Here is a 14,600-nt window from a genome sequence, read left to right as displayed (position 1 = left end):
CATTAATATTCTAATAAAGTTGATTTTGAATTTGTCATTTAAAATTTTGGTTTAGATGAAAAAGAGATCTTTACTCTTGTGATAATTCATGAGTTAAGAAAATGTAAACAAATAAGTAATTATGAAACAGTGATTGTAAACTTCTATTTTCACAGGATAAATCATTTAGACTATCTGAGCTTTAGTATCTTTAATGTGAAATAGAAGGATAAACTTCTTCCCTTAGAATAAAATATTGAAGTTGGCAGTAAACCACACAAGGAGCTTATAATGCAATTGCAGAATTTAAGCATTTACTTGGTATTTTCAGATGCTCCACTTTGGAGACAATGTGATAATGTAATTGATGAGAATCTTTGGCTTGTTCATATATCCATTTTGCTCTTTATAAAAAGGTAATTGGCAGCTACTTAGACACTGCAGACATAATACATTGACATGTGACCTGTAGGCATTATGTCAATTCTGATTCAACATCTTGTTTATATGTTGTAACAAATTGAGCTAGCTATTTCACATTATGCACTGGTCTTTCACTCACTTATAACCACCTCCTCCAATTTTCAGCTGGAAAATTGAATATCCAGAATAAATAAACATTTTAAACCTTTTGTTTTAAGAGAAGTCATTATATTAGTAAAATCAGAATAAGACCTAAGTAGAAGTATTGTATTGCAACTGAAGTCTTAAAAAGATCCAGCACACACATTTTCCAATCCATACTTTCCTCCTTATTTTTGTCAGAAATTTAAAATTAGACGCTACAGTTTATAGATGCTAAGCTGTTTGTTCAGATTCCACTTTCAAGGAGTTATTCTTCAATATTCTAGGAGTGTTGCCCTCTTGGGAGGACTTAGTTTTCTGGACCAAGGTTCCATCCTATTTTCACAGAAACCTTCATCCAATGAGTATCGAACAATGTGGTAGAAAGGTTCAATCTCTTCGCATCAGACAACTCTGCAAGGTCATCACAGCTCCAGAGCTCTTTGTAGTGTAATGAAAACCTTGTAATAGCATCACAGGCCAACTTTCCTATAGCTCATTTCTGCGTCTTCCTTTTCTTACCAAGTTTAGATACCAACGGTTAACTCTGATAAATTTCTTGCCCACAAATCTTTATCTCTTACTCAATTCCAGAAAAATCTAACTGGAAGAAGGTAACTTTGAGAATAATTCTCCCACTCAGGCTCAAGAAAAGTGGCCAGAGTTTCTAGGAACTTCATGCAGTGCTAGAAGAATAACATTGATCTTATTTGTAGCTCTGTTATTATACAGCTCTATTACTCACAAGCAAACATAATCCTATAAAATTTAATAAGCATTTAACACATTGTTTTAAAATTGCAAGAGCTAATGTTTCTAAATTACATAAGAGCGTAGGGAATAGAGAAATCTCTCAACAAAAATTTCCATTATTCCTGTATCTTTATATCCTATCCTCTATCACTGTACATAAAATAATAATCAGAATATTAATTGAAGTATTTAACATGACTAATTTAAAAATAATAATGAATAATGTAAAGTCATTGTTTTATTTACCTGGAGTCATATGCATCATTTAGTTATAAATTTGAAATACATATAATTATGCATATTTAACTCTTAATAACATTTAGAAAAGTGAAATGATTTAGATTTCAAGTCAAGATGTGGAATGTAAAGAATCTGAACAGGAGTTTCAACTTGATTTTAAACCATGGCTCTTACATTTATGAACCTTTGGCAAACTACTTAGCTAAACTCTTTGATTTTAAAATGAGTAAAATATTTACTTTTCATTAAAGAATTGTGATTATTGAACCAGATCCAATATATAAGCATCATATATACTTGTATATTTTACCCAAAAATGTTAGTTGTAGTTGTCAATATTATCAATGTTATACAATTTTCAGCTTATTAATTAATAGTATATGGGGTATGAAACACCATTTTCTAATCAAAATATAACAATCCTTCCCAAGTTTGGAGCTCGTCTCAAATACCTACTTATTATTTTGTATTCTTGTGGTTTGGAAGACTTTATTACCAATTATCCTAAACATTTATTGGATCTCTCAATAAAGTTTCAAAGGAAGGCCTGATTACTACTCTTAGAAGCAACAAGTCAGTCTCTAATTTCTCAAATTAGCATTCTAAATATCACTTTTTTTTTCTTATAGATTCTTCTTTTATTAATGAGCTTCCTGGAAACCAGAGTGAAAAATCCTCACTGTGATAAAATAGATCATTTTATTAAACTAATTATTTTTGCTAAAAGTTCATGAAGAATATGGGTAAATTTAAAAGTAGAATCAAGTAAAATTTTAATGTATGTGCATGAAGCTAGAGAAGAAAAACATTGAGGAATGAGTTTGCGAAGGTTATAAAACAAGAAAGCAGCATACTCATAGCTTGAAAGTAGATTCAGTTTCTCATGCGGCATTTGATCCCAACATTAAAAGAAAACAAACAAAAAATTTAATTGAGATTATTTCCCTCATCTAGTCTTCCTACCTTTTAAAAAACAATAAGTAATGATGATGGCCCTGGTAGATGTGGCAGAGTAGATGTGATAGGTGTTTGGAGCACCATCCAAACACTGAAAGGTCATGAGTTCTATTCCCAGTGAGGGCACATAACTAGTACTCAGATTTCCGGCTCAGTCCCAGATCAGGTACATGTGGGAGGCAACCCATCGATGTTTCTCTCTCATGATGATGTTTCTCTCTCTCTTTCCCACTCTCTTCCTCTTTCTCTCAAATCAATAAAAATCCTTGGGTGATGTTTAAAAAAACCCCACAGGATCTTACATAAAGCAAATAACAAAAAGAGAAGAATGTAAAACAGTTTTATTTTCTGATAATATGACCATCCCCTGTCTTGGAGATAGTGTAGTGTCAGATTTAACTGTTTTTCTATTTTAATACTTGTATTATTCAGAGGCCAACCAGGAGACAGGAACCATAGAACAATTTAATTACAGAAATTTATAATGTAAAGAATTATTAACTAATTAATAGCTAGGGATTAATTGTAAAGGGGTTAAAAAAGTAATGATCAATGTTTCTCTCTCATCGATGTTTCTGACTCTCTGTCTCTCTCCCTTCCTCTCTGTAAAAAACTCAATAAAATATATTTTAAAAAAAGTAAATACCCTCTAATAAATAGAGCAGCAATTTTCAACCTTTTTCATCTTATGGCAGACATAAGCTAATTACTACTGTTCTGTAGCACACCAAAAAATGTTACCATTTTTGCCAATCTGACTAAAAAATAATAGGTATAATTTTGACTCACACTGGGTGGCTATTGTTGTGTTGACTGTTGTCATTTTTTTATGAGACAATATAAGGGAAAAGAGGTCAGTGCTCCTGACAAAATAGTCAGTCACTGCATGTCTTAAAAATTCTCGTGGCGCACTGGTTGAAAATCACTGCGATAGGGGAATATCAGGTATAGGGAGGAACCACTCCCCTGAGGGTTAAAACTGAGAAAATGAGGGAGAAACAAATGGCATAGTTCCCTTACCCCAAACACAGGGTGACTTTCAGACTTTGCAGAAGAGTTTGAAGAAATAACTTATTAGACAGGAAAGTTCACTGAGGAACCATAGGCTGGGGCTGTCTAGCAGGCAATAACCCTCTGTTGTGCCCATTGAATTCACTTGGAAACCTTGTATAAGAATGCCTGGGAGGCGCACTTGGCATTCTTGTAATGCTGCCCACTGGAGTGGTTCTGGCCAGGCACTCATTGAAACTCACTGGGAAGCCATCAAATAGGATGGTGCTGACACTTGACGGGGATCCACTGAAAATTCTCTATACATTCCATTGGAAGCCAGAGGAGAAATTAGAGAAACCAAAGAACTCTGGAACCAAGAAAAGCCTCTTATTCTGGAATGATTCTGAGAGCCTCTACTGATAAAGTTTAACATTGTTCCAGGTAATACAGAAAAATCATTTCGGCGTAACCAATGAAGTATGTATATGAAATTGTGCTTCAAGAAATTGATAACTAGCCCTGACCGGTTTGGCTCAGTGGATAGAGCATCAGCCTGCAGACTGAAAGGTCTCAGGTTCGATTCTGGCCAGGGGCATGTACCTTGCTTACAGGCACATCCCCAGTAGGAGGTGTGCAAGAGGCAGGTGATCAATGTTTCTCTCTCATCGATGTTTCTAATTTTCTATCCCTCTCTCTGCCTCCCTGTAAAAAATCATTAAAATATATTTTAAAAGAGAAATTGATAGCTAGCACTTACATAAAACATACATCCTTACATATTAGAACAAAATATATCATTGAAAAAACCTCTCCATTTATACTCTTTTAATTTAACATTGCCTTTGTGCCCCCCTCACTCATTACCACATAGGTAACATCAGTCGGAGGTTATCCTGTTGAGTTAGTGATTGATCACCATAAAAAATTGCTTGCTAAAACTTAAAAATCATTAAATTTATATTTTGTAATATAAAGAGTTAACCCAGATCCATAAACATGAGCCTTTGTTAATAATATTGTTTTGTGATTTCAGTCATAGCCTGATATAAAATTTATTGTACCATGAAAGGATATAATTCACTTAATGAAATGCAAATATACACAATTCAATAAGACTAAAGACAGTTATAAGCATATATAAATATGTAACTGTCTCATCCATTTCATACTCAGTATGAAACTATTCTTATAAATGAAGAAAATATTATTTTAATATGAAATAAGTTATATGAGACTCAAATTGATATTGTATTTCTGTATATATGGCAATATATAGAGAGATATATAGAGATATTTACTTTGACAATTTTGATATGTACACTTTTAATAATGATGTATTAATATTCTTTCATTACTATTAAGTAGGAGAAAATTGAGACGTATTAGTACTAATAAAAATCCATCTTACTACTTAAATATTTTAAATCACTCTGTGAGGTATCACAAAATGGATCGCAATTATGTGTCTCAGTGAAAAGTAGGACATGTGAATCAACAATCTCACTTGGCTCCATAATTAATAAAATATTACATTGCTTCTTAGATTTGGGTCACTATTTTATTTATAAAGGGTTATAATAAAATAAACCCCATAAATTATGTACACATCCAAGTAAATTTATTTTTTTTTCAAAATTATAACCACCCACTGATGCTCTTTAAGCACAAAGCTGAGAATTTGATGGCATTGTTGTGATTGGATGGCACGGTTTGCAGAACAATTCATTTACTTTTTTGATGGGTATTTTTCTATGTACCTCCATTGGAAGTAGACACACAGAAAAGCCTGAAAAATTAACTGATTATGTTCATTTACATTCTGAAGCACATTGATTCAAGGAGAAACAGGGTTCCATATCCTTTTGAAAATTCCTAGGTGACTACACACACACACACACACACACACACACACACACACGAATACTTACTCAAAAAAGATTCAAGGGCACACACAGCATATGAAGAAATTAACAAGAATATTAAACATTTTGTCTAAAATTTGCTAAAGATTATTCCTTAAATAAAAAAATTGAAGGAAGAGTTGAGACTTTATCACTTAAAGTTAAGTTTATAATAGATAACGCTAGGCATCGCTGTGGCTCACCTTTTCTTTAAACGTCTTTTGATTTGGCCTACTTTTTTTTTAATAAGAACAAACACAAAGGAAAAAAAAACTTTGAAGATTCATTTAAGAAAGAAATGCTCTAAATAGGCGAACAATACTTCTTTTAATGTAGTTCAGATGAAATGATCTGCTTTTGCACATCATTTGTGTGTAATAAAATTATACATATAAAAAAGTAAGTATAGGAAGTAATATTTTAAGAAAATTATATAAGTCCTCAGGTAGATGCTTATTACACTTCCAAAATTAAATGGAATGACCAGAAATATTTAATAAAGAAGTAACAATGTATAAGTCAGATGGTTGCTTTTAACTCAGAGTCTTTCCCAAATGCCTAAGAGATACAATGCAAGGGGAAAGAGACCCATTTTTTCGATGAGAAGAAATAACTATCTAATTTATTTAGGCAAGAAAAGAAAGGTCTTAAAGGGAAATTTTGTTATAATAATAATACCCTGAGGTTTATTTTTAGCATGAAGAAAAATATGCTTAAGATTAATAGCAGGGATTTGTGAGAAGAATTGGGCCTCCGCTTGATTGTTGAAAAGAGACACTGACTATAGCACTCATATCCAGGCTTTATTACTGCAGACTGAAGTCCGCAAATGAGAAGACAGCTTCCATGTATTTCTAAAAATGACAGTAGTGAAAGGCAAAAGATTTATGAGATCTGAGGAGAAACTGTAATTAAAAAAGGAAATTAAAAAGACAGTAGTAGAGAGAAGAGAGAGGCCCCATCCTAAACTAGGAGAAAGCTGTCTAAACTAACTTGGAAATAAAATTAAATGCAAACAAAATTAATTCAGTTCCTTAGCAACATGATGAACCACCTAATTACTTTTAGTAATTTATTTATTATTAAATCTTAAATTTTGAAAACTTAAACTTTCAGCTGAAGGGCCTAGAACAAGGGCAGAGGAACAGTAGGAAGACCTTAGTTTGTGGGTGTGCACACAAGAGATTGTTAGAAAGAATCCACACAGAATCCACTCTAACTACCATGATTTCCTGTTAGTTTTATCTGTAATATACATGAAATATCAGGTTCATCAACTAACAAAATAAAATTGGAGAAAGATATAGACAGTTTTCTTCTCCACATTGGCAGGTATGAGATGCTTTGGAATGGGCCAAACCAGTCTCTATAAATCCTCAAATTATACAATAAAATCCAAAAAAAAAATACAGGACCCCTTTTCACAAATAAAAACATAGAAGACTAGTTATGTTTTATAATATAACACATCCCAATGATTAAAAACAAATAATATAAAAATAGACAATTTTACAGATTTGTACAGAAGGAAAAGTATGCAGAATAAGCATTGTGACTTTCCACCCAACTCAAACTAACTGCTCCTTTCTTTAAGTGTAGCCACAGAAAAGATCTTGTTGTGTATCTTTTCAAAAATCTTAAAATTATCTGTATGTGAATATATAATACATATAATCATACATTCATACATGCATGTTTACAGATATAAAATTATTTTATCTAAATATTATAAAATACATGTAGAAACACACACTTGCTTTTGAATTCATTTAAATTTCTTAAATTCTTTTTTCTGTTTATATTTTATCTATATCTATTAACACTATTGTGATGGCTACATCATATTAAAATTAATTATATATAATAATTTGTTTCATGCTCCCCTTGATAAATATTGAAAATACATACAATGATATTTATTTTTGCACATTTGTAAAGTACAATGCAATCACATAAGATTATCTAATAAAAAACCCTATACCTTGCATTAATATCCTATCTAATAAAAGACAAAAGGGTAATTAACCATGCCTCTGCTATGCTTCCCATTGGCTGATCAGCAAGATATGCAAATTAACTGCCAACAAAGATGGCGGCCGGCAGCCACACAGCTGAAATGAGCAGGAGGCTTGCTTGCTCCAGTGATGGAGGAAGCCAAGGTTCTCTGCCTGCCACAGCCTGGCTCTGAGCTCCATAAGCAACAGCTCCAAAAGCAACAAAGGTTCAATTATAGAAGCCAAACAAACCCCAGATACCTGCTTTCAGCCAGCCGTGGCCTCAGAGCTGAAGCGAGCAAGACAGCAACAAAGTTTTAATTATAAATGGTAAATAAATCCCAGAATTAAAAAAAGAAGAAGAAAAAAAGGAGAGGCTGGGAGCTTCAGTTGCAAGCCAGCCTGAAAACGGCCCTCAGCTCCTCACCCAGAGTGCCCAGGCACCCCAGTGGGGACCCCCACCCTGAAGGGGGTATGGCCACCCTGAAAACAGCCATCATCCCCATGTAGCTGGAATCGAACATGGGACCGTTCAGTGTGCAGGCTCATGCTCTATTCACTGAGCCAAAATGTCTAGGATCCTCGCCTGGCTTTTGAGAGTTTCCCTGTCCTCAGGTCCCGGTTCTGGGCACCAGATTTAAGATTTCCATCTTGACCGTGACCAGCATGGCTCGAGAGCAGACTAGTCCTGAGTAGGGGCGGCTGGGGATTGAGACAAGGAAAAAAAAGAGACAGACACAAAGACTTTAAGTAAAGCTGGGGCCAGGTGGGATGTTGCTCTCAGATAGAGACAGTGAACCAGAGCTAGAGCATTGCATTTATTATATACTAGAGGCCCGGTGCACAAAAATTTGTGCACTCTGGGGGAAAGGGGGTCCCTTAGCCCAGCCTGTGCCCTATAGCAGTCTGGGACCCCTGGGGAGATAACGACCTGCTGGCTTAGGCCTGCTCCCGGGCTTAGGCCTGCAGGCAGGCCCAATCCCTAGGCGTAGCCCCTGGTCGGGCTCAGAGCAGGGCCGATGGGGGGGTTGGGGCACCGCCCCCTGTCACACTCAAGGCAGGGTCGATGGGGAGGTTGCGGTGCCACCCCGTCAAGCACAGAGCAGGGCCCAAGATGGCGGCCGGCAGCCAGGCAGCTGATGCAAACAGGGAGTACGAGTGAGTGAGGACTAAAAAGTATGAAGCAGGAACTGAGGTACAGAACTATGGTGGAGAAGGAGAATTCTTCCCTCATTTAGTTCTGATGGCTAGACTAATAATAACCTAATAAAATTGACATAAAACTAAATTAATGGGAGAAAAAACAAGTTAACATGTGTGTATGGGAGAACCAGATCCTAAAATGGAGCTAAAGAAATGATTGAACCAGGCACCTCTTCATAGGTTTTCAACAAAGAAAAAATACATTTGTGAGAAATTGACAGGAGAAAGAATATGCTTACTTAGAAATGAATCTAAGCAAGTTTTGAGGCGTTCTTTAGTTACTGAGGAATGTAAACAAAGTCTGGGCTCTGGTAGTGAACTTGTAAAGGCTTTACGGCCTTGTTTGTACAAGCGCTCAACCCTGATCCGATCGCCCTGTGCTTAGGCTGTTTCTCAGCCCTCAGAACCAGGAGGGCGCCCACCACACAGAAGATCCATCTCCTGCTTCAGGGGAACAGAGAGACCGGGATTTTCTTCTTTCATGAGCAGTTTCTTAAGTACTTTAATTTAAAATAATCAATAAGCCATTGTGGGATCTTGGGGCAGCCTGCCCCGGGCCCCGGCAGAACCATTACAGAAAGGCTTTTATGAGCTGGATGTTGCTCCTGAGTTCTCAGTGCTCCAGTGCTTTCCTCCAGTTCAGCATCATCACTTGTGGCAAAGCTGGGGGTGGGGGCGGGGGAACGGGGGGGGCGGAAATCCACCCACCAGCTACCATCTCTCAAAATCAAAGGTGAGGCTAAGGAGATATTAAGATCCCCACAGTTTGAGAGACACAGACATAAACACAGAGGAGATTTCTGTGTTTGAGAGACAATCTTTGGAGAAGAAGGCAGGTGGGGTCTGAGTTTCTGTGAGGAAAGATGCTGTCAGGTTATGCATGTGTGGATTTGCTCAGAGCCCTTGAAACTCATTGACTCAGAAGCAGATGGAACAAAATCAATTTGAGTGGAGAGTGTCTGGTACAAATGTCAAGTGGCTTATGTTTTCTTTTGTACCAACTCAAAATAATGTCATTTCAGTTTGCTTCATAGTTTGATCATTACTCTATTTTACAAATACGCTTTATTCTGATACCCTAATTATTTATAGTGAAAGAATACGAATCTTTTATTAAGGCATTACAAACTATATATATTTTATCTTTATGTGATATTTTTCTTTTTTTCTTCCTGAAGACATTTTTCAGACTTAATTGTCTTGCTATCTATTTTTAAATGATTACTTTTTAGGTTGCATACTTTTAACATTTTTTAAAAAATTGCTGTCCTTGTTCATTTCCAGTTTATTTTTTGTGGTTATTATTTTTTTTTTTGTAAATCCTAAGGTATTTCTTCATTTGAATTTTGACTATTAACACTTACATTTAGTTTTCTCAAGAAGGATGAATGGTGCCCATATTTTCTCAATGCTTTTGTCTATAAAAGCCATTAAATTACCCATGCAAGTATATTACTTAAAAATATTTGACTGATATAGCAATAATAATTTCAAAATATATTGTTTTGGAATTCTGTGATGATTTTTTTCCATTATCTTCTATTGTTGATATCACCAGTCTGATTGCCTTTTCTTTATAACCTTCTCTGTCTCTCTGTCCATGTCTCTCTCTCTCTCTCTCTCTCTCTCTTTCTCTTTCTCTTTCTCTCTCTCACACACACGTCATTGAAATATTAAAAGTTTAAATGGCAAGAAAAGCTATTCATTACTTAATCAAGTGATCTACTTCTCAGATGAATATTGTTATTAAAATATCAGTTTTGTTAATGACAGAAAATGTTGGCTATATTTATTCATTTATATGAAGGTATAATATATATATATATTGTCTGGTGCATATGCTTAAAGTTTTTCTTTAGGAATCAATACGATGACACCAGAATATATGTTTTTAATCTGTTTTCTATTAGCTGTTCCTCTGTGTTGAATTATTATTCTCATTCATGCTGCTGAAAACTTTCTATATGCCAATATCCTTGGTTATTTATTCATATTCAATTAAAATACATATAGAGCAAAGACCAAGAAGTGAGATTGCTTAATCACATAGTAGGTCTATTTTTAATTCTTCGAGAAATCCCCATATTCTTTTTTATAGTGTCTGTACAACTTTGCATTCCCACCAACAGTGTGAACCAGTTTCAATTTCTCTGCATCCAAATCTTTGTGTTGTTATTTTTCATGATAGCCATACTAGCATGGGTGTTGTGACATCTCATTGTGGTTTTGAAATTATAATTTCAAAGAAATATTAGCACTCCCATGATCACTGCAGCACTTTTCACATTAGCCAAGCTGTGGGAGTAATCTAAATGTCCATTGACAGGTGAGTAGATAAAGAAAATGAGGTAGGTACAGTCAGCCCTTTGATTCACAGGTTCTGCATCTCAGATTCAACCAACTGCGTATAGAAAAAATTTCAAAAAAAATAAATAAGAATGGTATGTTGTTGCTGATGTGTACTATGTAGTTAGACCTATATTGGTTATATCTGTAATGGGCATGCACAGATTGTTTCCTGTTATTATTCTCTGAATAATACTGTATGATAATTTTTTACATAGCATTTACATTATAATAAATATTAAAAACAAGGGGGTCTTGGAACCGGTTCCTCCAAAATACCAAGGGACAACTGTATATACAATAAAATAATATCCATTCTTAAAAGAAAAAAGGAGAGAGAGGACAACCAGCATGGCTCAGTGGTTGAGCATTGACCTATGAACCAGGAGGTCACAGTTCAATTCCAAGTCAGGCCATATGCTGGTTGTGGGCTGGACCCCCCGTGTGGGTATGCAGGAGGCAATCCATCAATATCAATGATTCTCTCTCATTATTTGTGTTTCTATCTCTCCCTATCCCTTCCTCTTTGAAATCAATAAAAATATATTTTAAGAGAGAGAGAGAGAATGACCAAAATCCGGAAATCCAGAACACTTGACAACACCATGGATGTAGAACAAAGGAACTCTCATTACTGGTGGAAATGCAAATGGTATGCTATTTTGGAAGATAACTTCACAGTTTCTTACAAAACTAAACATACGCATCATATGATATTGCACTCGTTGGTGTAAACTGAAGCAGTTATAAATTTATGTAACACAAAACCTGCACAGGGATGTTTATCACAGCTTTATATATAATTGACAATATGTGTAAGCAACCAAGATGTTCCTCAATAGATGAACGGATAAATAAACTGTGGTACATTCAGACAATATTATTCATTGCTAAAAATAAATGAACTAGCCAGCAATGAAAGGACATGGAACAACTTTAAACGCATATTAAAGTGATAGAAACCAATCTGTAAAAGCTACACACTGTGTGATTCCAACTACAGTGACTTCATAACTAGACCTTTAACTAATAAGCCTGCTTTCAGCTCCCATCTCCCACTCTTTTCATACTTACACCATGTTCGGAGAATCTCCAGTATTCTGCCTGGAAACTTGACTCCCACTCTCACAGCAATCTGACATTACATCTATTTTGGAAAGATGCTTTCTTTACTCTGTCTCATTAGTAAATTCACCTTAAGCTGCTTTATGCATTTAAAATGCTAAAATCATTGATCCTCTGTCTCTCTATATTTTTAGCTGTTGTGGGTTTATTCCCTTTTGTGTTACTTTATTTGTTTTTTAATAAGGTCTCCTGGGAGTGGTGGGAGGAAAATGCACACGCCTGTTTTGCTGTTTGCTGGTGAATCAAATAAACAAATATGCACTGAGTACTGACTTTGGAGAGCTTCATAGTGGTGTCAGTGAATGGAGCCATGTTTTCTATATTTCATTAAAAATGATTTTTACAAGATTTTCCAGAATCTTTATTATTTTCAAAGTTATTATCTTTATTTCTTTTGGAAATGCAATAATGTATATGCTTAAACTGGGACCTCTGACCTAAAACGTATAATCTTTTACTTGATATGCTTAATAAGTACAACTGATGAGAGCAACAGAAAGACATTAGCTAATTTAACAACAGTAAAGCATATATATTCAAGAGGCAAAAATATTGGAAATGACTAATGGATTTCATGAGACCAATTCATATGTGTCATGAAGTTTTATGTAAGAGTTTCTTCATATCTAGAGGCCTGGTGCACGAAATTCGTGCATATTAAAAGGGAATTAATTAAAGGAAATATTTTAATATTGCTATTTGCCCTTTCTCTATAATAGAAGTGTCAGAGACAAAAGAAAATTAATAAAATGTATATGAAAATCTCCCTCCTGTCAGAGTCTGGGGCGTGCCATGGGACCCAGAGTCAAGTCCCTGCCCATCTGCATGTGCCTCGAAATTGCGTGAGACCCAGGCTCGGCTGGTCTCACCCCCATCAACTCCCACTGGGCAGGGGTGCAGCCTCAGGTTCCCTGGCCCGGTGCTAGGTGGGGAGTGCGGCCTCAGTTCCCCCCGGCTCCAGCGTGAGAGTGTGATGACCATTTGCATATTAGCTCTTTATTATATAGGATTGCTTGTTTGCAAAGTCTAACTTTCAAAAATGAATTAGAATAACCATATCATTAGGTTAGATGCTTTCAGCCATCTACACATCTATTAATTATAATTTTAAATATTTGTATAACTCATTTTTAAAATGTACTGTGATTTAATTTTGTTGCATGTGAGTACTATGTCCTTTTATAACTGCCATTGTTTTGTTTGGTTGTTAAATGCCATCATACTTACTTGACAGTTGTTGTTCTAGCAAGGGGGAAAAAATCACACATTTTCAAATATTATAATATTTTTTACTCTGATTCATTTCTGAACTTGATAAATTATCCTCCATTATTAGCTGGGTAAAAGATAAATAATGTGCTTTTTTTTCTCAGAGTGCATTTTAAAAAAAGAAAGTATAGGATAGATTTTTAAGGAGGATATTAAATTAAATCATTCCTTTCTGAATTATTTATTTTCTCTGCTTTATGATTCACTATTATGTTTTTCTTAATTTTCACTTCTCCTCCAGATTTATTTGATTTTATATTTTCCTTTCTGTTTGATATCAAAATAAAACGTTATCAAATCCTGAAAACCAGCATAATTCTTAATTTTTCAGTCCCAAAAGTTTGGTGAAGGTGAAAAATTAATATGTGATTTAGAAAAGTGATGTAATATTCTTTCTAGTCAGATTTTTTAGAATAAATAACCAAAGCAATGCAGGGTCAAATTTCTCAAGAATATTTTTCTAACATTATAACATATTAATCTCCATGATAATTAAGAGTTAATACCTAGTCTGTTACCTTTTGAAAACACCCCCCCCATAAAAAAAGACTCAGTAATGTTATTCTGTAAATATGCTCACAAAACCTACTTATGATGTCTTTAACGTGTTATGCCCAGACTCTCTAGGTACTTAGGGTCCAAAATTTGAAATTTATGATCTATGGAAAGTGACTACTGAAAAATAACAATAGTAGATACAAAATTACTGGGCAAAAAGTGAATATATTTTCTCATTGGAAAAGCCTTCCTATCTGAAGGTGATGTCCCTTGTGTAACACTTACATCTCACTGAGATATCTCGTATGCTCAGTGTCAGTGAGAACGTCCACTAACACAACTAGTTGTGTTGGCCATCTCAAACTTCATGTCTCACCTATATCTTTTGATCACTTCTATCATTTGAGTTATTAGTAAAGTTTAATAATGACCAAGATCTCTAATTCTCATGAGTCTAATTTGACAATCCACCTACTTATGCTATCTCAGTGTCATTAATATATCTGTAAAAGTGATGACCTAATAATGAAATTACAAATGTGGTTTTGTATTGGAAAAGTAATAAACCTATCACTATCATCAACACAAGTTAAGATTCTTTTGATGATGTTTGTTTTTAAAAATTCAACAGAACTGCCGAAACCGGTTTGGCTCAGCGGACAGAGCGTCGGCCTGCGGACTGAAGGGTCCCGGGTTCGATTCCGGTCAAGGGCATGGACCTGGGTGGCGGGCACATCCCCAGTGGGGGGCGTGCCGGAGGCGGCTGGTCCATGTTTTT

This window comes from Myotis davidii, unplaced genomic scaffold (genome assembly GCF_000327345.1).
Source record: "Myotis davidii unplaced genomic scaffold, ASM32734v1 scaffold2, whole genome shotgun sequence".
Lineage (NCBI taxonomy): Eukaryota > Metazoa > Chordata > Mammalia > Chiroptera > Vespertilionidae > Myotis > Myotis davidii.
The sequence above is the reverse complement of the archived record's forward strand: the minus strand, read 5'-3'. Positions refer to the sequence as shown.